At 40.5% G+C, this 24,930-nt stretch overlaps 1 protein-coding gene, 1 long non-coding RNA gene and 1 pseudogene across 4 annotated transcripts in view; 2 read left to right on the forward strand and 1 right to left on the reverse strand.

Moving 5' to 3' along the window:
- The window catches only part of FOCAD (focadhesin), a 326,170-nt gene extending 317,864 nt beyond the window's left edge, over positions 1-8,306 (reverse strand). For 2 of the 3 annotated variants that reach the window (XM_067041424.1, XM_067041423.1), the window contains exon 1: positions 8,252-8,306. The gene's annotated coding sequence lies outside the window, so the exon portion shown is untranslated. Of the gene's footprint in view, positions 1-7,900; positions 7,985-8,251 lie in introns of those variants that run through there. The other variant, XM_059072505.2, reaches the window with a different exon arrangement.
- A 122-nt stretch (positions 8,307-8,428) lies between these two features.
- Positions 8,429-24,930, forward strand: part of LOC136794762 (uncharacterized) — a 59,142-nt gene continuing 42,640 nt past the window's right edge. The window contains exon 1 of the long non-coding RNA XR_010841963.1: positions 8,429-8,503. This is a non-coding gene — a long non-coding RNA (uncharacterized lncRNA). The remainder of the gene's footprint in view (positions 8,504-24,930) is intronic.
- On the forward strand, positions 13,321-13,624 carry LOC131761607 (histone H4-like; annotated as a pseudogene).

Raw genomic sequence — 24,930 nt, forward strand, 5'->3', positions numbered from 1 at the left:
AACTGAGCAGAGTTAGTGAGTGAGTGGAGAGTAGTTGGAAATGAAGTTGGAGAAGCAACAAAGGGGTCAGATGGTGGCAAGCCTCACAGGCCACAGTAAAGACTTTGCTTTTCACTTTGGATGGCAATGGGAAGCCATCAGAGGGTTCTGGAAGAGAGAAGAAATCTTATGTTTTAAAAATAATCACTTTGGCTACTCTACTGACAATACGGTAGGAGACAAAGAGAGAATCGATCAGTTAGGAGGCTACGGCAGATTGCAAGAAAATGGCCCCAAATTCTTCCCTGTTCCTGTATGCACATTTCCTTACAAAGTACCTTTGCTGCTCCTCTCATAAGTAGTCTATTTCAACATTCCCTTGGATTTGGGCTGTCTTTGTAACTATGAACAACAGTGGGAGAAGTGAAGTTGTGGGAATTCTTAGTCTACATCTCAAAAGGCCATACAGCTCCCTCTCACTCTCTTGGCTCTATTAGACCACGGTGTTAAGAAGCATGGGACAGCTTACTGGTCCTGGTGCAGCAGAGATAAGCCATCCCAGCTGAAGCCCCCAAACCCACCAGTCCCCATGTGCTACATGAGTGAGCCCACCAGCAAAAAAACTCCCCCCCACCCCGACCTCCCCAAGCCTGATCCAAATTGCCAGCCCCAGAATCATAAACTAATAAATGATTGTTGCTTTAAGCCACTAAATTCTGACGGTGAGTGGTAATAGATAACTGATACAGAGGCTGTCACAACATCAAGGACATAGACAATGGAGGCTTAGACTAGAGTGAGAGCAGTGGGTAGTGAGAAGTACTCAGATTCTAGAGATATGTTGAAGGGACAGCCAATAGGCTTCCCTAATAGTTTACAGGTGGTTTGTGAGAGATGAGTCAGGGATGACACCCAAGATTCTCGCCCAAGTCATGGAAAAGGTAAAGTTTCCATGAATTGAGATGGGGAAGACCACAGGTGAAGCAGGTATAGGAAGAAAATCAGGAGCTGAATTTGAGATTTCTATTAGTCATCCAAAAAGAAATGCTGAGTAGGCATGTGGATATACAGAGTCTAGAGTTCAAAGGAAGAGGTCCAGGCAAATATATATATAAATAAATAAATAAATATATATATATATATATATATATATATATATAAATTGGGGGGCTAATAGGGTATTATTAGTATTTAAAGCTAGTATTTAGGACCATGAGGACTGAGCCCAGGAGCTCTTCAATGTTGAGAGGTCAGAGAGATAAGAAAGAACCAGTAAAGGAATTGAAAAGGAGCAGAGGGGTAGGAGGAAAACCAGTAACCGTAGTATCTTTGATACTAAGGGAAGAGAGTGTTTCAAGAAGCAGAGAGTGATCAACTGTTTCCAAAACTGCTGATAGGAAATGGTAACTATGTGACAGGATACAGGTGGTGGCTCATACTATGGTGTAAAGCATTTTGCAACTTCTAAATGTATCAAATCAACATGCTGTACCTTAAACTTACACAAAGTTATGTGTCAATCATATGTCAATAAAGTTGGGAAAATGATCTGTCAAGTAAAAGATGAGGATTAAAAACAGATCTTTGGAGTTAGCAAAATGAAAGTCATTAGTGACTGAGGAAAGCAATTTTTTTTTAGAGTAGCAAGGGAGAAAGTCTGATGAAAGTGAGTTTAATAACAAATGGGAGGAAGTAATTGGACACATAAGTTTTGCCATAAAGGGAAGTTGTGTGGTGGCATAAGGAGGAAATGGGGTCAAGAAAGAGTAATTATTTTAAGGTAGGAGAAATAACAGCATGTTTAGATACTGAAGGGAATAATCCAGTAATGAGAGAAAATGTAATCTTGCAGGAGAGACACTGGAGCCAAATCCTGGAGTAGGTGAAAGGAATCTTCGTGCATGAGTGAGGAATTCTCCTTAGAAACACAGAGACTATTCCACAAGACTCTCAGTCCTAAAATAATAGGAGGGAAATCAGGTACACCCACCTCCCACTTCCATGGCAACTGTCATCAGTTATCAAGGCATTTTTCACACCTCCGAGACCAGAGCCTACCTAAAAACGCTCAACATAACCTTCCAGGCATCCTAATAGATGGGAGTTGTCACATGTGATGAGAAGTACAGCTGACTCTTGAACAATGTGGCACTGAGGGGCGCTGACCCTCCCTGGAGTGGAAAACTCACAAACGGCTTTACAGTCGGCCCTCCCTACCCACGGTTCCACATGCATGGATCCAACCAACTATGGATCGTGTAGTACTGTAGCACATATTTATTGAAAAAAATCCAAGTATAAGTGGATCCTCTCAGTTCAAACCCATGTTGTTCAAGGGTCAACTGTATTTGCCAAAATATTTTGGAAGTCCAAAGGTCAAAAAGAGGTGCAAAAAGCAAAAACCCTCTCCTTTCTCGTAACATAAATATTCATTGGAGATATATGTTATTTTTAAATTTGGAACTAGTCCTATACCTGCTATCCTACTACTGAAACTGTAATTATTTGATGGATAAAGTTGATAACAGGAGGCTTCATCAAAACTTAAAATCCAAACTACTATTTTTAACTTCAAAGCCAGCCATGCGCTTCAGAAAAACTGTCATCCTCACACCCAAATCTAACTTTTTTCTAACCAGCCTTCCTCCTCACTAAACACTAAACAGTCCCAACCTTTTGGACTCGGATACCATGGTCAATGAGTTTTGTTATTAGATGCTCAGCCTCTTCATTAGATGCTTCCCCCACCTCTTAGGCCTACAAAAACTAGACTTTTCTTCTTTGCTGGCCACTTCAGTGAAGGCTAATCATCCTGCCAAGCTCCAAGGCTCAGAAGAATATTTCCATACCATCTACCCCACACCTCTGAGGGTGCATATCCAGGTATCTTCATCTCTCATGTATACTGATCACTACCACTGGCAATCTAAAACCTCAGAAACCATGGCCTATCTCATAGTATCTCTCTCCACCCTTGGTACACAATCATCTGGGGTCAACGTCCAGGTGAGTCATTCATCCAACACACCAGTCTCATTGTTCTTGAACACCTTCATGTCACCTCCATTTCATCCATGGCCAAACCCTACACTCCATCAGCACTCTAAAAATCTAAAACCCCAATATTCTACTCAGAATACAGAGTACTTCTATCCTATCAGCTATCTCCCTTAGACCTACCTACACGTGTATATTTACTTCATTCTGTCTTCTAATCCCTTGAACCAATTATTTTCTCTCAATCTTTCAGCCTGCTCCTGGCCTGGTCATCACCTCTATCCAGTCTAAACCTCACATTCCATCACTTCAACCACCATCTTGTTAATACCTTGAATTCCCTTGCATTCCTACCATAGGTACATTACAAAATCCCAATACTGGATCATTCCAACTATTCATAATCTCTAGTTCTACTGAATTTTGCTATAGAAAGTCACACAATTATATGAACTAGTGTCACTACAAATGAATGCTCCTTGCCTAACTGGTAAACTTTCCCAAAATCTCTAGTCAGCTCTTTCTTCCATTCCTGATGGCATCTGACAGCTGACAATTCTCGCCTTCTCAAATTCTCTCCCTCCTTGTCTTCTAGAGCTCCACTGTCATTAGGCTGTTCTTTCTCAGTCTTTTTCATTGGATCATCTTCCTTATATGGTGGTGCTTCCCAGAGTTCCTCTTCTGTTTTATTCTTTCTTATTCCACAAACTCTGTCTTAGGTATCACATCCAATCTCAACACTGTTTTCACTATCACTTATATGTCAATAACATTTTAATCTCTAGATTACCTAGAATCCCTTTCCTCATCTCCAGACGAATGTGGCCCACTGCCCACTGAATAGCACCAATTGTGTGACCTAAAGGCATGTTCAAGACTGATCTTATTCTTCCATACATGTGATAATCCTCATGTGATTCCTATCTTAGGAAGTCATAAACCTAGGAGGCATCCTTGACTCTACCTTCTCCTCATCCCGCATATCCAAGTGGGCACCAACTTCACCATCTTAATACACCTTGCATCCATCCTATCCTCAAGCCCCACTGCATAATTTGGAGTTCTATCATATCTTGCCTTCACAATTGGGCCTTACTCCACTACAATTCATTCTGCACATTGCCACATAAAACTGATCTTAACTTTCCTCCACTTAAAATCTCTTCCCCAAGGACCACCACAGCCTGAAGGATAATGTTCAAAACCTTTAACATGGTGGGGAAGAGGGCCTTTTATTATTTGGTGTCTGTTTACTTATTAAACCTCATCTCTCTATTCCCTCCTTAACACTTTAAAGTCTGTTTGTTTATTTGTTTGTTTTTAAAGTCTGTGTTTTGTCCCTAACTTGTTCATTTGGCCTTAGTTCTTTCTTGTGCCTACAATGCCTTATCCACCATCCTCACCAAACAATCCCTACTTGCTCTCAAAATTCAGTTCAGATGAAAATGCCTCCAGAAAGCCTCTTCTGAATGTCCTAAAATCTCACACTCACACAGTTTTCCTCTATTCCCCACTATACTCAATGCATACATCTAATTATAATATTTATCTCATTGTATTTTGGCCTTGTCTGTGGCTTCCAAGCAATACTATAAACTCCTGAAGAAAAGTTAGGGACTTGGGACCAGAGCAAATGCTCTGTCTTTACTGAGTGAAAAAATAAATAATGAATACAATATCTTTAACACGTATAAATCTGTAAAAATTCCATTTATTTACGTTTCAGCAATTCAAAACAACTTTCATAAAGTTTCCTCCACTCCCTCCATGTTTTGTCCTAACAGCATATGCTAAAACCTGAAGGTCTGATCGCATAAATCAACCAGTTCAATGATTGTTAAATAGAGTAAAATTCAAAGTAAATTCTGAGAGCAGCAAGGCCAAAGAAAAAGGTTTGTCAAAAGAGGAGGGAAGATACACCCTGACAGCCAGAAAACCTCATAACAAAACTATAGTTCAACATTCACAATTATAACATTTGTTCAACACGCTTATCAGCCAAATGAGCAGTCACTTTATCTGACCGAAAGAGATTAGAAGATATATTCTAAAACAACAGAAAGAACTGAAATCTTCAGGTTAGAAGCTTGTGTGGAATGTGTCACTGGTCCCCAGTAAGTGAAATCATGAATCTTTAAATAAATAATAACAAATTTATCTATGCAGTTCGAGTTCTCAACTTCCTTGGGCCTAAAGAAATGTTTTCCCTTCATGAACAATGTAAAATTTTACAGTATTTAATGTCATAGCTTTTGAAATGTCTTCCAAATATACAAAACTAAAGTAACTCAGGCTAACTGAATGAAAGCCAATATAAATTAACAAAATTTTTAAATCGTAAATGCAATTATATTACTCCCAATGTGGCTTGGAACAGGTTAAAAAATTATGAGGCCAGGGCTTCCCTGGTGGCGCAGTGGATGAGAATCCGCCTGCCAGTGCAGGGGACACAGGTTCATGCCCCGGTCCGAGAAGATCCCACATGCTGGGGAGCAGCTAGGCCGGTGAGCCATGGCCGCTGAGCCTGCACGTCCGGAGCCTGTGCTCTGCAACCGGAGAGGCCACAACAGTGAGAGGCCCACGTACCGAAAAAAAACAAACAAACAAACAAAAAATTATGAGGCCAGAAGTACTTGGTGGACCCAATTTATAAAAACAACAATGTTCAATCTATTGTTTGAAAAGAGATGGGATCTTCCACATTGCTTGAAAAATCTGTTTCAAATAATTGAAATGGGAGAAAAATGACAAACATCCCTTGTCCTATTAGCTTAGCAAATTTGTTTCCTATCGTGTGGAAATAGTACACACAACCTCCAAACAATTTATCACTAATTGTGAATCAAAGATTTATATTATACTTATATAACTATATCATATTGTATTATATTGCTCATCTCCAGATCTTTAGTACTTTTAAAAATATATAATACTTATAGATTTCACATCTCCTAAAGAAACATCTATTGCCCACCTGATCAAAGTTTAAATTATCACCCAGGTTTCTTTTTTCAGATAAACTGAGCTCATTGTCATCAATCAAGAAATATTAAGATCAGGTTTTGCTATAGAACCATAAATAATCCTGAAACTACTATTTCCTTACATTTCTTCCAAATATAGTTATAATTTCACTTTTCATTGTGTTTTTCTCCCGAAATTTTAATATTTTTTCCTTCACACAGATATTTTCATATACACCTGAATACCCTGAGTCTCCCCAAATTTTAAACCAGAAGACTCCACTTAGATTTTTTTCCTCAGCTCTAGCATTTCTCCTCGGTCTTCCCATCTTAATCTGCTCCATTTCTAGAATAAGAAAGATCTAGCAAAAGCAAAATTTTTTAAAGTTCAACTTTCTTAAATTCTCCAAACCCTAATAGTGATATAGGGGTTTAATTTAATTCACCTAATGGTTTGTGAACAATAGTCAAAAAGTATCAAAAGGCTATGAATATTATGTCTCAGAAAAACTATTCTAGAAATTTAACACCTGCAGGAAGGCCAAACGAATTACTTAATAAGTACCATCAATCAATCAACAAATGGAAAACTATTGTTACATATCTATGGGCATTTTTGTTCTCAAACTAATGATTTATTTACCTTTTGGTTATCAATTCTCAACTGGAGACAGCAATCAATTAAAATTCAGTAAATTTTAGGTTGATAAAATAAATGTTAACAAAGACATGATACTGAAAGACATTAGCCAGGTGATGACAACTACCTAATATTAACCAAGTAAGCAAATAACCAAGGCAGAGGTTTTAGTTACTACTAATCTACTAAAGCAAGTAAAAATGCTTCAAAAATTGCATTCTTATCCAATGTTTTTATATCATATCTTTAAATGTAACATTAAAAAGCTCCTGATTATTACATTTCAAAATTTAGATGAGTCATAGTGCTTTGAGTTGCAGGAATCGGATGTGAATCAAAATTGTAAACATGCAATTGCTTGCTAGTCAAAAAGTCAATATGGACAGATTCAGGAAGAGTAAAACATATAATCTTAAAATATATCCAGGGTTTTTTAAATGGTCACTTCTCAACTGTTAACACAGTTCAGTAAGCATGCAATCTGCCCATCCTGTCCTTGAACATCTCAATATTACTAAATATTTCTATTTCACCTCATTTTATGGATAGGTGCCTGAGACCTAGGGTCTTTAGCGATACTTAGCAGGATTATGCCTCAAGGCCATCATGGTTTGAGGCTTACCAGAGGTGAAAGTAAGGAAAACTGAATGAGGTCCCAGAAGAGCTATAGCTTATGATACAGGATCATAAGCTTCTGTGCCTAAATCTAGAACCTGAAATTGAATCATCAAATCTAGACAATAAAACTGGCAGATAAACTGGAAGAAAAAGACAGGGAATGCCCATTAAGACCCTGACCATGAAGGAACACATCAAAAGAGTGTTGAATAGATGAATGATTGATTGCATGATACTTGATAGCACGATTTCATTGATTTTAGAAGCTCCAAATTCAGAAACTAAACTGAGGGATCAGGATGCCGTGGCTGAAATTAAAACTCATGGAGAGTAGGTGCAACACAGCTGCAAGTCTCTGCAAATCTTTGTATAGCTGTTGCAGACATTTCAAAACATACATTCATACATGTATGTGATATATATAGAGAGATAGAGATATATACTGTTTCTTCAGGGAATTCCTGCAAATGAGGACAGAGCCAGAGAACCAGGAGGTCTGAAAACAGGCCCTGCTCACCCATAAGCCTTTGCATTAAAGTGGACAGGATCTAAGTGAGTCACTGGAAATTAGGAGGAGACAGTCACCCCAGGACGAGCAGGACAAAGCTGGAATCCCCTGGGCTGCCTTCGAGTAGGGAATCGGTCGGGGGAGAGTGGGACGACGGCAACCTGCTGCAGGAAGGCATGCAAAGATCGCGCCGACCTGTTTCCGTGTCGGGATCCCGCTGAGCCCCACCGCAGGCACCAGAGCCGGCTCCACCCAGGCATCCGAGAGCTCTCTAACGTACAAGGCCTAGTCCTTCAGGAGTTCAGAATCCAGACAGGACAGGACGAGGGCAAACGGCAAGACCAGTCCCCTTCCTGGCCGCCAACACCGCGACGCGGCCCTGCCTCCACATGCTCCACTGCCCCATCTCCCATCAGAGCTCCAGGCCCACAGGGCCTCAGCCTCCCTCCCAGCAAGCTGAGCCAGGCCACCGGCGAGTGCGATCCGGCGGCCTCTGTGCTGGAGGTAGCGGCCCGCAGCCAGCCGCCTGCCACCCGCATAGCTTACCTTCCTTCTGCCACAAGCTCAGCCCCACGCCGGCTGCCTGACGTGGCCCGCCCCGCCGTCTCGAACGCCTGGGGGCGGGGACTACGGGGAGACAGCCAATGGACTGCAGACGGCAAGGGCCTGCCCCGCCTCCTCGAAGTTCGGCCCGCCCACCCTCGCTCGCGCGCACGCACGTTCAAGGCCAAGGCCGCGCACTGCGGCTAGAAGGCAGCGTGGGCGGAGAAGCTCGGCTCTGCAGCCGCCTGGGGGCAGGTAGGGCGGCGCGTGCAAGTGTTGGCTGTGGGGCTGCGCCGCAGTGGGGAGTTGGCCCAAGGGAAGGCAGTTTAAAGGAACCCGCCTGGAGACGCCACTGCAGCGTGTCCGGATGGTCTTGTTGGCAGCCTGCCCCTATGCAGCTTTTGGCGGTGCAAAGCAGCTTCTTGGCATTTGGAGATTTTGTTTCCCGGGAAAAAAGTAATACCGATAACATTAGGATTCAGAAATTTTAATACAGACGGCAGACTTGCGGTTCGTTCTTCTAGCTTCTGCTTGGTATCTTTACTTCACTTGGCTAGCACAGAACATTGCAGTTCTTAATGCTACAATGACATTATCCACCTGTTGGGTAGTCCTGCAGGTCGTCCTGGCCCAGGCATTTCTGTTGATTTAATCTGGGGAGAACTGGCGCCCATAATTGTTACTTTTATTGTTGTTATTATTTTTGTCTAATACTTATTGAGTGTCCACCCAGCATGAACACGCATTTTCATAAGAAGGCTCTAAGATATCTGGCACCATGGAACAGAAGCTAAAAGAGGCAGAAGGAAAAAAAGATGAGGTTATGACAAAATGGAATTCTGATTGTGGATGGCAAAAGTGAAAATTATATACAAGATGAAATAGTTAAGACAAGTTGCTCTAGAGAACCTGACTTACCCATCAGTTTCTAAACCCTAGTGCACCTTTACAAGCATTTGGGGAGGTTTTTTTAAAATACCAGTAGCTGAGCCCCATTTCTAGAGATTGTTTTAATAGCTCTGCTGTGGGGCCTTGGCATTGGTATTTTTCTAAGTTTCCAAAGTGTTTTTAATGTGCTGACAAGTTCTACTTCTCATTTGTAAGAAAGATTTGGTTTCCTATACTCCACTTCAGAAAAGTAATTATATACCACAGACCATCTTCAGTTCTCTCAATAATCTAATATGCATTTATTCTGTAAGAATTTATCTAAATTAATTTTGAACCTACTATATATTCAATCTGTTACCCTTTGAGAGATAGGAGTGTTATAAGGTTTATAATTGCCTTCTTGATTTTATGGACTTTGGCTGCGTTAGGTCTTGGCTGCATGTGGACTTTCTCTAGTTGCAGCGAGCGGGGGCTACTCTTCGTTGCGGTGCGTGGGATTCTCATTGCAGTGGCTTCTCTTGTTGCCGAGCACGGGCTCTAGGCGTGTGAGTGTCAATACTTGCAGCACGTGGGCTCAGTAGTTGCGACATGCAGCCCCTAGAGCACAGGCTTTAGTAGTTGTGGCTCGTGGGCTCTAGAGCGCAGGCTCCATAGTTGTGGCGCACGGGCTTAGTTGCGAGTGTCAATACTTGCAGCACGTGGGCTCAGTAGTTGCGACATGCAGCCCCTAGAGCACAGGCTTTAGTAGTTGTGGCTCGTGGGCTCTAGAGCGCAGGCTCCATAGTTGTGGCGCACGGGCTTAGTTGCTCCTCGGCATATGGGATCTTCCCAGACCAGGGGGTCGAAACCGTGTCCCCTGCATTGGCAGGCAGATTCTTAACCACTGCACCACCAGTGAAGTCCTCCCTCTTCAGCCTTAATAATTCCAAATACAACAGCACTTCTTTTAGGACTATTTTAATTCTTTTTAAAAATTCTTTTTCTATTTCCTTATTTTTTTAGATACATGAGTCAAAGTTACAACTGAACATTTAACTATGTGAACAGCACCTTTCAGTGTGTGTCAACTCATTTAATCTAACTTTATGAAGCAGGCACAGTTACTACACACATTTTATAAATAATGAAAATTAGGCCCAAGGAGTAAAGCATCTTAATCAAGAGGCACTCTGGCTCTCAATAAATAAATGTACTGCATCTGTTATAGAAAGTCTGGTTCTAGCAGTGTTTGGGGAAACTTCGCCCATTTAAAGAAAGATGGTGAGTCTGTGATTTTTCACTTTTGACACTTCCCCTAGATTCTGATTTTGGGCAGGATTGAGGGATTTACGCTGTTAAACCAACAGCCTAAAACTGACAACAACTTGCTGCAGATCTTGGGCTAGGCTGGAAGCACAAGGGCCCACCCTCTTCTGGGATATACTCACCCTACTTCTGGGATGTACTCCTTCCATACATGACTGTAGTTCAGCAAGGATTGTTCCATCTATTAATTTATTTAATCTATTGCTATACCTGGCACTGTGCTAGAAATGAGAGCTATCAAGATGAAATACACAATCCAGAGCCTCAAGGAGCCAGCTCATCCTGTAGATTTATTTGTACAAGACTAGAGGTATAGACTTTTAGAACCAGAAAGGATGTCAGAAGCTGCCAGTCTATGACAAAGTTTTAACTAAGTGCTGAAATGAAAAATAAAGACAATGTATTAAGTTTTCATAAAAATAAATTTATTCAGTGTAAAGGACTGTTCTTTTTGAGGTTATGCTTTGATTTTTTCTGTTAAAAATATTCTCTCTTTGGGAATATACTGTATAGCACAGGGAACTCTACCTAATGCACTGTGGTAACCTAAATGGAAGGGAAGTCCAAAAGGGAGGGGATATCTGTATGTGTATGGATGGTTGATTCATTTTGTTGTGCAGTGGAGGCTAACACAACATTGTAAAGCAACCATACTCCAATAAAAATTAATTTAAAAAAAGAAAAAGTAAATACAAAGAGAGCTAAATGCTAAAAAAAATTTTAAATGTTAAAAAAAAAAAGTTCTCTCCTAATAATTAGTAGGTTAAATTGTTGGGAGTTTTGTTTACTTTAACGACGTTAAAGTCCTGTGTTGATTCTCAAAATTTTTTGATGTTTTCCTGATTTAGTTTAACTGTCATTTGCTGGCGAGGGCAATTAAGATTGCAGAGGGACAAAGTCCAGTTCTCTTTCTACTGCATACCCATTGTAACAGCCCATTTCATGTGGAGGGCTAGAAATGTTTGAAAATAATAATAACAAATTTAAAAAGAAATCAGGGTCAAGGTTAGACGACAAAGATTAGAACTGGTGCTGATAGGCCAGCTGTGTTGTGAGCCAGGAAGAGAAGTCTCCTGCCTACTTAATTAATCAGATTAGCTAAGTAGCTTGGTTTCCTTCTGAGCTGAAAGCAAAGAATGGGGCCTGAGGGAATACAGCTACTGTATGGAGTGACATTTTGATTGGGGTAAGACCTAGGAAAAATCAGCTGGACTGAGTAAGGCACACCCATATCTGATATAGATATGTGGAGTCTATATTCCCTGAGAGTCAGCCTGGGGAGAATTTTTGAGAAACAGCAGGGAGAGACTGGACGCAGATGGGGGCCATGGGAGAAGAATCAACTTCATTCATGTAACCTGCAGAGGGTGGTCTAGGCAATACCAGAAGCCCTAGCTCAGATGGAAATTTCAATTGAAGGATCAAAACAGACTTCAAATCTGTATATTATTTTCTGGATAGGCTTAGATCCTACATGCAATACATGCAAATGAACTCTTTGCCTTTTAAATATTCAGGACAAACCACCGTCTTGCAGAGATAAGCAAGCAGACAGCATTTCTCTGTTAAACTCCTTGTATTATTACCCCTGAAGTAGTTAAGCAGTTAGTTCTCTATTGTACCAGACCCTTTAGATAAGTACACTTTTTGAAGTCAGTATAGAAGGGCCTATTGACTTTAACAACAACAAAAAAAGAAAGAGAGTAAGAAAAATGTGTCCACTCCCAAATCATTAACTGAACTGAAAAGAATATGCTAACAAAAAAAGACACTGTAGTGTGAATCCTGTACTGTAAGAGAAGGTCATGTCCCCCACAGCATCAGGAAAGGCACAAACCCTTGAACTCAGGCCCAAGCATGCTGGGCTAGCTCAACACGCCCACACATTCATCAGCAGGAACGAAACTGGGAGGAGAAATTCAGAACTGAATCACAGGGCTCCACAGTCGACACATAACAGAAAGTAGTCTTATTAGACTTAATTAGATGTGGGTAGATGGCTCCAATGGCTCCCCATTTCTTTTAGAGGAGAAGCCAAAGCACTTACAAAGATGAACAAACTATACATGATCTGGCTTCCTGTACCATGAACCTCCATCCCCAACACACACACACACACACACACACACACACACACACACACACACACACACACACACACACACACACACTGCCTGTTTATCTTTGACCTTGCCTTCTACACTCACCCCAGCCCACTCCACTCCACTCACCCTGCTTACTTGCTGCTGCAGGATCTTGGCACTTCCCCCCACATATTCTTATGACTCATTCCATTGAATCATTCAAGCCTTTGCTGAGATATTGCCTCCTGGATAAGGCCTACTCTCTCAGTCAGGGTCCCAGCAGGAAACATATGGCACAATCAAATTAAGAAAATGGAGAAGCATTTAATAAGGGACTATAAACAAAAGTGTGGGCATGGAATAAAGAGATCACAAGAGAAACTCAGGAACATTGAGGCCCCTAAAATCACCTCTGAGCCTAAAGGGGCAAGAATAAGGAGTAGTTACCAAACATGGAGAAGGCTGTGTACATAGGGACTACCTGACAGGAATTGGGAGCTTTGCTCAAGGAACAAAGCCAGTCCAAAGTGACCCAACAGGGAGAGGAGAGCCCAGGAGTTAATACTTTGACCTCCCTCATTCTCCTCTCTCTTTCTGACCTTCTGACACAAGGGAACCCAATGATGCTGTTCATATAGGTCCATCTCCTGGGGCACAGTGAAGGGGCAAAAAGAAGATATCTCTCAATCAATCGTACCTTGATTACCTACAACAGTTAGCTTTTGCTGTGTAACAAACCACCCCAGAACTTAGAGGCTTAAAATCACAAATGATTATATTGCGAAAGCAACCATGTCTAGTCATGGTAAGGGTGGAAAAGGCCCAGGGAAGGAAGGGGCCAAGCACCATGGAAAAATGCTGTGCAAAAACCTGGGGATCAGGAAGCCTGCCATCCAGTGTCTGTCACAGCATGGAGGCATTAAGCCTATCTCTAGCCTCTTCCAAGGGGAGACCGGCAGGGTGCTCCAAGTCTTTCTGATGAACATGATCCAGGATACAGTCACCTACACAGAGTATGCCAAGCCCAAAGCAGTCACAGCCATGGTGGTCTACAAGCTCAAACCCCAGGGATGTACTTTAGGGCTTTGGTGGCTGAGAGTACAGGATCTGCCATACCTCAACATTGAAAAAAAGAGCCCTTTTCAGGGCATCCCATGAAGTCACATAAAGGGTTGTTGTGCGTTGCAGAGCTGTTAAATCTGAGTAGGTAAAATCAAATAATGGCTTACATAAGGCTGCTGAAAGGTAGATGCATTATTATTTTGCAATGCAATTACATAACTTAATCCTGGAACATTTCATCACACTAAGGTGTTGGGAAATTGGGATTTTTTTTTAAACAAAGCAAAAGAAATAGGTCTTTTTAAAAGGGGTACAATAGATGAGCACAAGCAAATGGTGCTAATAAAAAGACAGGCTACCTAAAAAAATAAAAACAAACAAACAAAAAGAGAAACATTTATTCATTTTCAGGATCCTGTGGGTTACTTAGGCAATTCTTCTGATATAGGCTGGCTTTTGCTGGTTCCTCCTGAGTCTCCTTATGTGTCTGCAGTCACCTGGCAGCTTGGCTGCTCTAGAATAGCCTCAGCCACCTCATGTCTGGTGGCTTGCTCAGTGTCAGCTGGAGCAGTAGGGATGATGTAGCCATGTATCCGTATTAACTGTAACCAATCACTTTTCTTACTCATATGACACCATCAGATCCTTGCTAATATCAAGATACATTATTTTGATGGAATTCCCATGTTAAAATAATACCAATTTTTATTTGACCCAGCCGTGTTTCCAGCCCCAGGGGATAGAACAGGATTGATTAAAACCAGAGGTCAGCAAATTTTTTCTGTAATGAGCCAGAAAGTAAATATTTTAGGTTTGTGAACCAAGAAGCAAAATTGAGGATATTATATAGAAACTTAAATTAAAAGGGAGAAAACAAATTTCCACAAAACTTTTATTGATGAAATCCAAAGTGTAATGATAATTGAGCACAGTCATTTGTAATTCAGGTCTACTAATGAGAAGAATGGAATTCTTTGTTGGAAGATAATAGTTCATTTAATTGGGATTCAAAGTTTGTATTCCCTGTCATCAAAATCAGTTCCAAATATTCATCTGTTAATGCTGATCTATGATGTGATTTTATGCATTTCATCTTTGAAAACACCTTTTACACAGATAGATATGGCCAAATACTGATATCAATCTATGAGAGTATGATTTTAATTGAGCATATTTATCACTTGGAAGTAATTTACAGAATTCTGTTAGGTTTTTCTCTTGATATTTGCCAATTACCATGTCATTATATTGCAGATTAATCACTTCCAATTGAAGGTTAGGTGGAAGATACTCAGCTGCAAAGTTACATGGATTTTGAAATATGGAAATTTCCTTTCTACATGCATTAAGATCCAAAAACACTTTTGGAACTGTAGTTTGAGCGTAGAGAATATATCTCCTGCAAATTTTTGTGGGAATGAAGAATTTGCTTCTTTTTAAAACTTTGACAGCACAGGAAGTATATTAAACAGCTTGACATTACTTGTGATTCAAACAGCATCAGTTGTTCTTAAAATTACTTTCCCACAGCATTACATTTGCATATGGGCACTGTCTGCCTTGTAATTTTATACTGAGAAATTGACCAAGTCTGCAGCAAAAGTGAATTTTCAAAACCAGTCAGTGTTCAATGAAAGTGTTCGAGGGAAGTTCTCATTTCAAAAAATTCAGTCTCAGGCCTGAGTTCAAAAATTGCGTTAAAACTGCCACTGCTGGGCTCCCCTGGTGGTGCAGTGGTTTAGAGTACGCCTGCCGATGCAGGGAATACGGGTTCGTGCCCCACTCCGGGAAGATCCCACATGCCGCAGAGCGGCTGGGCCTGTCAGCCATAGCCGCTGAGCCTGCGCGTCTGGAGCCTGTGCTCCTCAACGGGAGAGGCCACAACAGTGAGAGGCCCGCGTACCGCAAAACAAAACAAAACAAAAACTACCACTGCTAAGCCATCAAACTGCTGTATGGTAGGGCAAGGCAAAATATTCAGCTTCTATTTTTGACAAAAGTTCACAAAACTGATGATTGTTAAGTTCACCAGAGTAAATGAAGGTTAACGTGGAGGCTACTGGTTCAAAAGCACCAGAAATTGAAAAACTTTCTGCAGATGACCCACTGATGAATAACACAATGATTAACCACAGGCTTTAAACACCTATCATTTCACAAGCTTTATAAATTTGTTCAGGTAAGCCTTCTCTGCTCCACACATATTTTTATCACCATCATTTGGAACTCAGCAGATTCCCCTTCAGGTTGTACTGAATTAAAGCTTTCTCAACTTCTTTGAAAATATTCTCATCTATAGTTGTTCCATGCTGACAATTTATAGAGGCTGATTCTTCAGTCAAACTCAGCATTGACTCCTTGAATAAACAATGTACTGAAGGGTATTAGTAACATCTGTCAACTCATCAAGAGACAAGGAAAACCTGTGGAAATCATTTAATACTTTGTTTTTTAATTAACTATTGATGTTGCTCCCAGTGTCCTCAACTCTTCAAGGAACTGTTCTCAGTGAAAGGCTACTAGTCTTAAACAAGTTTATTTTCTCCAGAAATACGTCTTTAGCTGCTGCAATCAAACATGACTTAATTAACTCACCATCAGTAAACGGCTTTCATTGCTCGACTAACAAATGAGCCACTCAGAAATTTACTATGGTTGCAATTTTTTCATTTTTATTTTTGTGGAGAAATTCTGCTGTGATATGTTTCATTTTAAATATGCATATTTTTCTGATCATTGATTTCCTGTGAGTTGGGAACATTGTGAGGAACCTGGGAATGTCATTATATAATGTAATCTTTTCACACAGGTATAGTGACTGTACAATAAACACATACTTTGTCAACTATTTTGAAAGCAAAATAATCCACATCCATTGTGCCTTTAAAAGCATGACATAAAAGGTGAGTGACGTCAAAAAAATGGTTCGATAGGAGACCTCAGCCTCCCTCCTCCCACAGAGATCAACAGTTAGACAGTTATCCACAAACAAAAACAGTTCTGGGAGAGCTCTGAGGTCCACCTAAGAAACTTCAGCAACAGGGAACTCCCTGGCAGTCTAGTGGTTAGGACTCTGTGCTTTCATTGCTGAGGGCCTGGGTTCAATCCCTGGTGGGGGAACTAAGATCCCACAAGCTGCATAGCACGACCAAAAAAGAAAAAAAAAAACATAAAACAATTTCAGCAACACAGTGGAAACAACTGAAAACAACTGCAAGAAAAGAGGGAAAACAGCTTAACTCTGCCTGCTTCATCCCATCCCCCAAGCCAGCATGGCTCAATGCCAAGGAGAAAATTCCCAACTAGAAAGAGTTTGCTTCAGCAGGAAAGGAAGAGTAAGGTGAGTAACTAGCATCCCCAGCCTTTTGGGACACTGCACAAACATCCCACTTTAGATTCACCCAACCCAGACCTGCAAAGATGAGACATATAGAGATGGCTAGAAACAAGGAAGAAAAGCAAGGGCTACCAGTAGCAGCCATACAGCTAGAGCAATTACAGTTCAAAGTGACCAGCTTTGCAGATAAACCTGACAGATTTGGCCACAGAAGAAACCAATGGCCCAAACAGCCACTGAGGAGCCCTGAAGATGTCATCAGCTTTCACCCCACAGATACTCATCTTCACTGACAATAGCTGCCTGAGTCCCTCCCTGCTCCCTTCCCCATCTCTTACCCTACCAGAGCCGGGGGATTGCACTAACTCAGCCCAGGCCTCTGCAGCTCTGCGAATGCAACACACCAGTCTAGACCTCTGAGTTGAACCCCACCACTGTATGTACATTCAGGGTTAGCCCTTCCAGCTGTGCACTTGCATGCCACTGGCCTGATGCCTGTCACTGGACTCCATTGCAATACGTATACCCAGGAGGAGACTGTGCAGCCACAGGAGAGCACATCAATGACCAGAGCCCATGCAGGTGCTTGTAGGACCAGATTAGACCCTGTCTTCTGTCACTGGCCTGTACCACTGCTCTCACCTGCAGCTGAGCCCCTCCAGCTAGGCATCTGCATGCCCCTGGCCCAGGCCCCATCACTGGCCTTCACTGCCATGCACCCATGGCAAGACCCAGCAGCCATGGTAGTAAACAACAACAGCTGGCATCCCACAGCTGTCAGTGAATCCATAGTTGGCCCCAGCCCTTGTTGCCTGCCCTGGCCCCCATCACTACATATGTATCTGCAACTGGTCCTTACCACTACATAGATACCTGCAGCTGGCCCTCTGTAGTCAGCACTGACTCTGGTCACCACCACTGCCTGTCCTCCCTAGAAATAAACATACTAAAACTAACAGGATGTTACAAAAGCATTTCTAAAGGGTTTGTTTATAGCAATAAATGTCTACGTTAAGAAAAAAGAAGGATATCAAAGAACCTAACTTTACACTTTAAGGAACTAGAAAAAGAAGAACAAACTAAACCCAATGTTAGCAGAAGGAAATAAATGAGAGACCAGAAAAACAATAGGAAAAGTTAATAAAACGAAGAACTGTTTTTTTAAAGATAAACAAAATTGAAAAACCTTTAGCTAGACAAAGAAAAATTAAGAAAAGAGTTAAAAAAATAAAATCAGGGGCTTCCCTGGTGGCGCAGTGGTTGAGAGTCCACCTGCCAATGCAGGGGACACGGGTTCACGCCCCAGTCCGGGAAGATCCCACATGCCACAGAGCGGCTGGGCCCGTGAGCCATGGCCGCTGGGCCTGCGCGTCCAGAGCCTGTGCTCCGCAACGGGAGAGGCCACAGCAGTGAGAGGCCCGTGTACCACAAAAAAATAAATAAATAAAATAAAATCAGAAATGAAAGAGGAAATATTGCAACTGATACCACAGAAATACAAAAGATCATAAGAGACTGCTATGAACAATTATACACCAACAAACTGGATAATTTTAAAAAATGGAAAAATTCCTAGAAACCCACTACCTACCAAGACTGAATCATGAAGAAATAGAAAAATCTGAATAGACCAAAGAGTAAGGAGATTGAATCAGTAATCAGAAAACTTGCAAGAAACAAAAAAGCCCAGGACCAGGTGGTTTTACTAGTAAATTCTCCCAAACATTTAAAGAAAAATTAATGACAATTTTTCTCAAACTCTTCCAAAGAATTAAAAAAGTGGGAACACTAAAAATAAATAAATAAAAGGAGGGAACACTAACAAACATTTTATGAGGCCAACATTACCCTGATACCAAAACCAGATAAGTAAGGACACTACAAGAAAACTACAGACCAATATCCGTAATGAATATAGATGCAAAAATTCTCAACAAAATATTAGCAAACCAAATTCAACAGCACATAAAAAGATTTTACACCATGATCAATCAGGATTTATCCTTGAGATGCAAGGATAGTTCAACATATATAAATCAATAAATGTGATACACCACATTAATAGAATGAAAGATAAAAATCATATGATCATCTCAATGGATGCAGAAAAAAGTGACAAATTACAACAACATTTCATGATAAAAAATGCTCAACAAGTTGGGTATACAAGAAACATACCTCAACATAATAAAGGCCACGTATGACAAACCCACAGCTAACATTATATTCAATGGCAAAAAATTAAATCTTTTCCTCTATGATCAGGAACAAGACAGGAATTCTCACTTTCACTCTTATTCAACATAGTACAGGAAGTCCTAGCCAGAGCAATCAGGCAAGAAAAAGAAATAAAAGGCATTCAACTCAAAAAAGAAGCAGGAAAATTATCTTTTTCTGCAGATGATATGATCTGATATGTAGAAAACCCTAATGATGCCACCAAAAAAATTGTTAGAACTAATCAGTGAATTCAGTAAAGTTGCACAATACAAAATCAACATACAGAATCAGTTGGGCATCTGTACACTAACAACAAAACATCCAAAAAATAATAATAATCCCATTCACAATAATATCAAAAACAACAAAGTATTTAAGAATAAATTTAACCAAAAAGGTGAAAGATCCATACTGAAAACTACAAAACTCTGATGAAAGAATATGAAAAAGACACAAACAAATTGAAAATTATGCCATGCTCATGGATTAGAATAATATTGTTAAAATATCCATACTGCCCAAAGTTATCGTTATTCAATGAAATCCCTATCAAAATTTCAACTGTTTTTTTCACAAAAATAGAAAAAAATCCTAATATTTGTATGAAACCGCAAAAGATCCCAAATAGCCAAAGCAATCCTGAGAAAAAAGAACAAAGCTAGAGGCATCAGTTTCTGATTTCAAACTACATGGCACAGCTATAGTAATCAAAACAGTATGGTACTGACAAAAAAATTAAAAAGGACACATAGACCAATGCAACAAAATCAAGTGCCTAGAAATAAACCCTTGAATATATGGTCAACTGATATTTGACAAGGGAACCAAGAAAACTTAACGGGTAAAGATATTCTCTTCAATAAATGAAGCTGGGGAACCTGGGTAACTACATGCATAAGAATAAAATTGGACCCCTATCTTATACCACTTAAAAGAATTAACTCAAAATGGATTAAAGACTTAAACATAAGAACAGAAACTGTAAAACTCCAAGAAGAAAATGGGAAAATCTCTTCAACAGTGGTCTTGGCAATGATTTTTTGGATATGACACCAGAAACACGGCAACAAAAGCAAAAATTAACAAGTGGGATTACATCAAACTGAAAAGCTTCTGCAGAGCAAAAGAAACACTCAACAAAATGAAAAGGCAACCTATGGAATGGGAGAATGTATTTGCAAATCACGTATCTGATAAGGGGTTAATATTCAAACTATGTAAAGAACTCATATAACTCAATAGCAAAACAAATGGCTATTATCAAAAAGACAAGAGATAACAAGTGTTGGTGAGGGTGTGGAAAAAAGGGGAACATTTGTGCACTGTCAGTGGGAATGCAAATTAGTACAGCCACTATGGAAAATAGTATGGATGTTGCTCAAAAAATTAAAAATAAAACTACCACATGATCCTGCAATCCCACTGCTGGGTATATATACACAGGAAATGAAAACAGGATCTTGAAGAGGTATCTGCATTCCCAAGTTCATTGAAGCATTATTTACCATAGCCAAGATACGGAAACAACCTAAGTTTCTGTCAAAGGATGAATGGAGGGCTTCCCTGGTGGCTCAGTGGTTGAGAGTCTGCCTGCTGATGCGGGGGACACGGGTTCGTGCCCCGGTCCAGGAGGATCCCACATGCTGTGGAGCAGCCGGGCCCGTGAGCCATGGCCGCTGAGCCTGCGCATCTGGAGCCTGTGCTCCACAACAGGAGAGGCCACAACAATGAGAGGCCTGCGTACCACACACAAAAAAAAAAAAAAAAAAAAAGAAAGGATGAATGGATAAAGAAGCTGTGGTGTATGTAAACAATGGAATATTATTTAGCCATGAGAAAGAAGGAAATCCTGAAAACATGGATGAATCTTGAGGGAATTATGCTAAGTGAAAGAAATCAGACAGAGAAAGACAAATACTGTATGATCTCACTTGTATGTGGAATCTAAAGGAGCCAAACTCATGGAAACAGAGAGTAAAATTTTGGTTACCGGGGACTGGGGGTGTGGGGGAAATGGGAGATATTGGTCAGAGGGTACAAATTTCCAGTTATAAGATGAATTAGTTCTAGGGATCTAAAGTACAGCATGGTAATTATAGTTAATAATATTATATAATTGGAAGTTGCTAAGAGAGTAGATCTTAAATAGTCTCACCACAAAAAGAAATAGTAATTATTTAATGTGATAGAGGTATTGGCTATCTGTGGTGTAATCATTTTGCAATATATAAATGTATCAAATAAATGTATTGCAAACCTTAAACTTACACAATTATATCTCAGTATATTTGAGATATATTTGTGTATGTATTATGTGTCAATGTATTTGTGTCAATATATGTCAGTAAAGCTAGGAAAAAAAGCATGACATATAAAGCTTACTTTTCTTATTTTAACATGATGAATCTGTACTGTTTTTTTTTAAAAAAAACACATTGTAGAGTAGTAGTTTCTTTTTATTTACTTATTTATTTAATTTATTTATTTTTGGCTGTGTTGGGTCTTCGTTGCCGTGCGCAGGCTTTCTCTACTTGCGACGAGCAGGGTCTACTCTTCGTGTGGTGCATGTGCTTCTCGTTGCGGTGGCTTCTCTTGTTGTGGAACACAGGCTCTGGGTGCACGGGCTTCAGTAGTTGTGGAACATGGGCTCAGTAGTTGTGGCGCACAGACTTACTTGCTCCACAGCATGTGGGATCTTCCTGGACCAGGGCTCGAACCCATGTCCCCTGCATTGGCAGGTGGATTCTTAACCACTGCACCACCAGGGAAGTCCCTGTACTGATATTTTTTTAATGTAAAAATTATTCTTAGCTTGCAGGCTCTACAAAAGCAGGTGAAGGCCTAGACTTGACCCACACACCATATTTTACTTACCCTAACCCAAGCCCATTATAGCTATTTTGTTCCCCTTTGCCAGATACTTTCCCAGACTCCATTATAGCAAGATGTGGCCATGTGATTTGGTTCTGTCCTATGAGACTTACAGAACTATAAGATTTCTAAAATTTTCTTTAACCAGAAAAAGAGGGCATTACAAGGAAGAAGTCATTTGCCCTTGCTCCTGACTTTTGTATTTGTGGAGAATGTATGCAAAAGTAGCAATTGGTTGGGAGATTGGGATTGACATATATACACTAATATGTATAAAATGGATAACTAATAAAAACCTGCTGTATAAAAAAAGTAGCAATTGATTCTGTTGCTGCTTCCTTAGCTATAGTCCTGTCCCCATCCCACCTCACCCCAGATTTAGACATAACCCCTCACCTAGGCACTTACTTAACTCCAGAGAACTCCCTAGCCCCCTTCTGCCATCTGAGGATAGGATGATAGGTCTGCAACCTGGAGATGGCCCTTACCCTAACCCGATGATTCTGATCTCTGACTTTCAGCTTCCAGAACTGTGAAAAATTAAAATTCTGTTGTTTAAAAGCCACCTAGTCTGTGATATTTTGTTATAGCAGCCCAAACAGACTAAAACACTAAGGAAAAAATTGTAGTGCTTGTTGATTTCTTTGGTGTAAATACTCTGTGGCTGATTTCAAACGACGAAAGTGATGTCAGTGAACATGGAGTTAGGAAGAAATGTGCACTACCAGTGCACAGGAGCCAGTAGAAGCTAGGTGCAGCACTCGTAGTGACAACTATGATGTGGATGTCTGTGTATGTGAGGTGAGTTTTGAGGGGAAGGGAGGACAATTGAGGTACATCACACCTTGAAGAGTTACTGTACTGGGGAGCAAGGCAGGCAGTTCTTGCCCCTTTTTACCCTTGTAAGGAACACACAGTTCTCTCCAGCATCTGTCTGATACTACATTTTCTCTCTCCTCTCTGCTTTCTTTCTTTTAATCTCTCCTACTTTTTATTTTTACTAACTGTTGCTGCACTAATCTACTTTTGTGAGAGAAATGGTGCCTCCTTTGCAAAAATGGCCAATAGGTGGTGAACCGAGCAGTCACCATATACTCAGGTTCAGAGGTTTGCTCTCCTGCTGTGCACACTGAGGTACTTAGAGATTGCTGCATCCACCTGAGAGAAAGCTTGTCCTGGGCTGCTCCCAGATTTGGAGACACTCCTACAGCCTGGGGATTTCACAAGACTGGTACTGGATACAGGACCTTGCATAAAATGATGGGAGAAGTGTAGATCTGCTTTCACCAGTATCGACATATACATTCCATTCTTAAGTGATTTTTCTTCTTTAAGACTTCTACTCCTTGAAATTTGTCACTAAGGGTTCAGATGTGTAGCTTTTTCTTATCTACATAATTTTATCTACATGCAATTTCATGACTATCGAGTTCTAATTAGCATGACACATTTGTAAGATTGTAGGTATCCATGATACAATATATCATATATTATATCCAGGATATAATAATTTCCCCTTGCCCTATGACAGAAGAGGAGAAAGGTAATTTTAACATGTCTGAGGAACTTCCCTGGTGGCGCAGTGGTTAAGAATCCACCTGCCAATGCAGGGGACACAAGTTCGAGCCCTGGTCCAGGAAGATCCCACATGCCACGGAGCAAGTAAGCCCGTGCACCACAACTACCGAAGCCCACGCACCTAGAGCCCATGCTCCGCAACAAGAGAAGCCACCGCAATGAGAAGCACGCGTACCGCAAGGAAGAGTAGCCCCCGCTCGCCGCAACTAGAGAAAAGCCTGCACGCAGCAACAAAGACCCAACGCAGCCAAAAATAAATAAATTAATAAATGTAAATAAATAAATAATGTCAGATTGAGATTGATATATATACACTAATATGTAGAAAATAGATAACTAATTTTTAAAAAATAAAACAAAGGGAACTACTTTGAAAAAAAAAAATGTCTGTGAATATGTCTGCCTAAGGAGAGAATGTCCTGTATATGATCAGAGTCTCTTGTACAGTTAGTATTTAGTAGTTGGAATTTCTAAGATTTTGAATAATAATTATTATTTGCTGGTGTCAGGTTAGTAAAGTTGTTAGACATATGACCCAGTTAATAGCAAAAGATAATACAAAAACCAATCAATTATTCCCAAGTGCCTACTATGGGCAGAGTGGTTAAGGGTTTAGACTTTGAAATCAGAGGAATACAGATGCCAATCCCAGAGGTTAATTAACCCTGTGACCTTGGGCAAATTGCTTTAACTCCCCAGGTGTCATTTTCCTTATCTATAAAGTGGGGATAATAATAATATTTACTTCATGAGGTTGCTTAAGGATTAAATGAGATCATTCATATAAAACCCTTAGCCAGTTTCTGAATTTCACCTATCCATCCATTCCTTCAACAAAGAGGAATACTTACCATGTAGCAGGCCATGGGCCCATAATAAGAGCTCGATGAATATTAGATATTATTGTTGCTGCTAAGTTCTCACCATGGGTTTAATAAACACCCTGGGCCAAAAAGATGCATAAGAAACCCACGCTGCTGTCACAGGGATTTCAAAATTTTTAAATGACTTTTAACTGAATTTTCTCATGCTTCTCCAATTCTCCACAATTCCTCAAAGATTAGCAATTTCACTTGCAAATATCCCAGAAGAAGAGCTGGCTTCCTGGGTGTGTGACCCGTGTAGTCACACAGGGCCTCACACTCAGAAAGTCCCCATGTTTGGTTTAGTGCTCTACTATTGCTTTCTGGAAGTTCTCAAGAGTTTTTCAACAAGGGCCCTACATTTTCTTTTTTTTTCACTAGACCTTACAAGTTATGGAGCTTGTCCTGCCTGGGATGTAATGTTTCTAGGTCCTATAATCCAGAATTAATTTAGAACAACCAGGTATTCTC

This window comes from Kogia breviceps, chromosome 8, assembly GCF_026419965.1.
Source record: "Kogia breviceps isolate mKogBre1 chromosome 8, mKogBre1 haplotype 1, whole genome shotgun sequence".
In the NCBI taxonomy this organism is placed as follows: Eukaryota; Metazoa; Chordata; class Mammalia; order Artiodactyla; family Physeteridae; genus Kogia; species Kogia breviceps.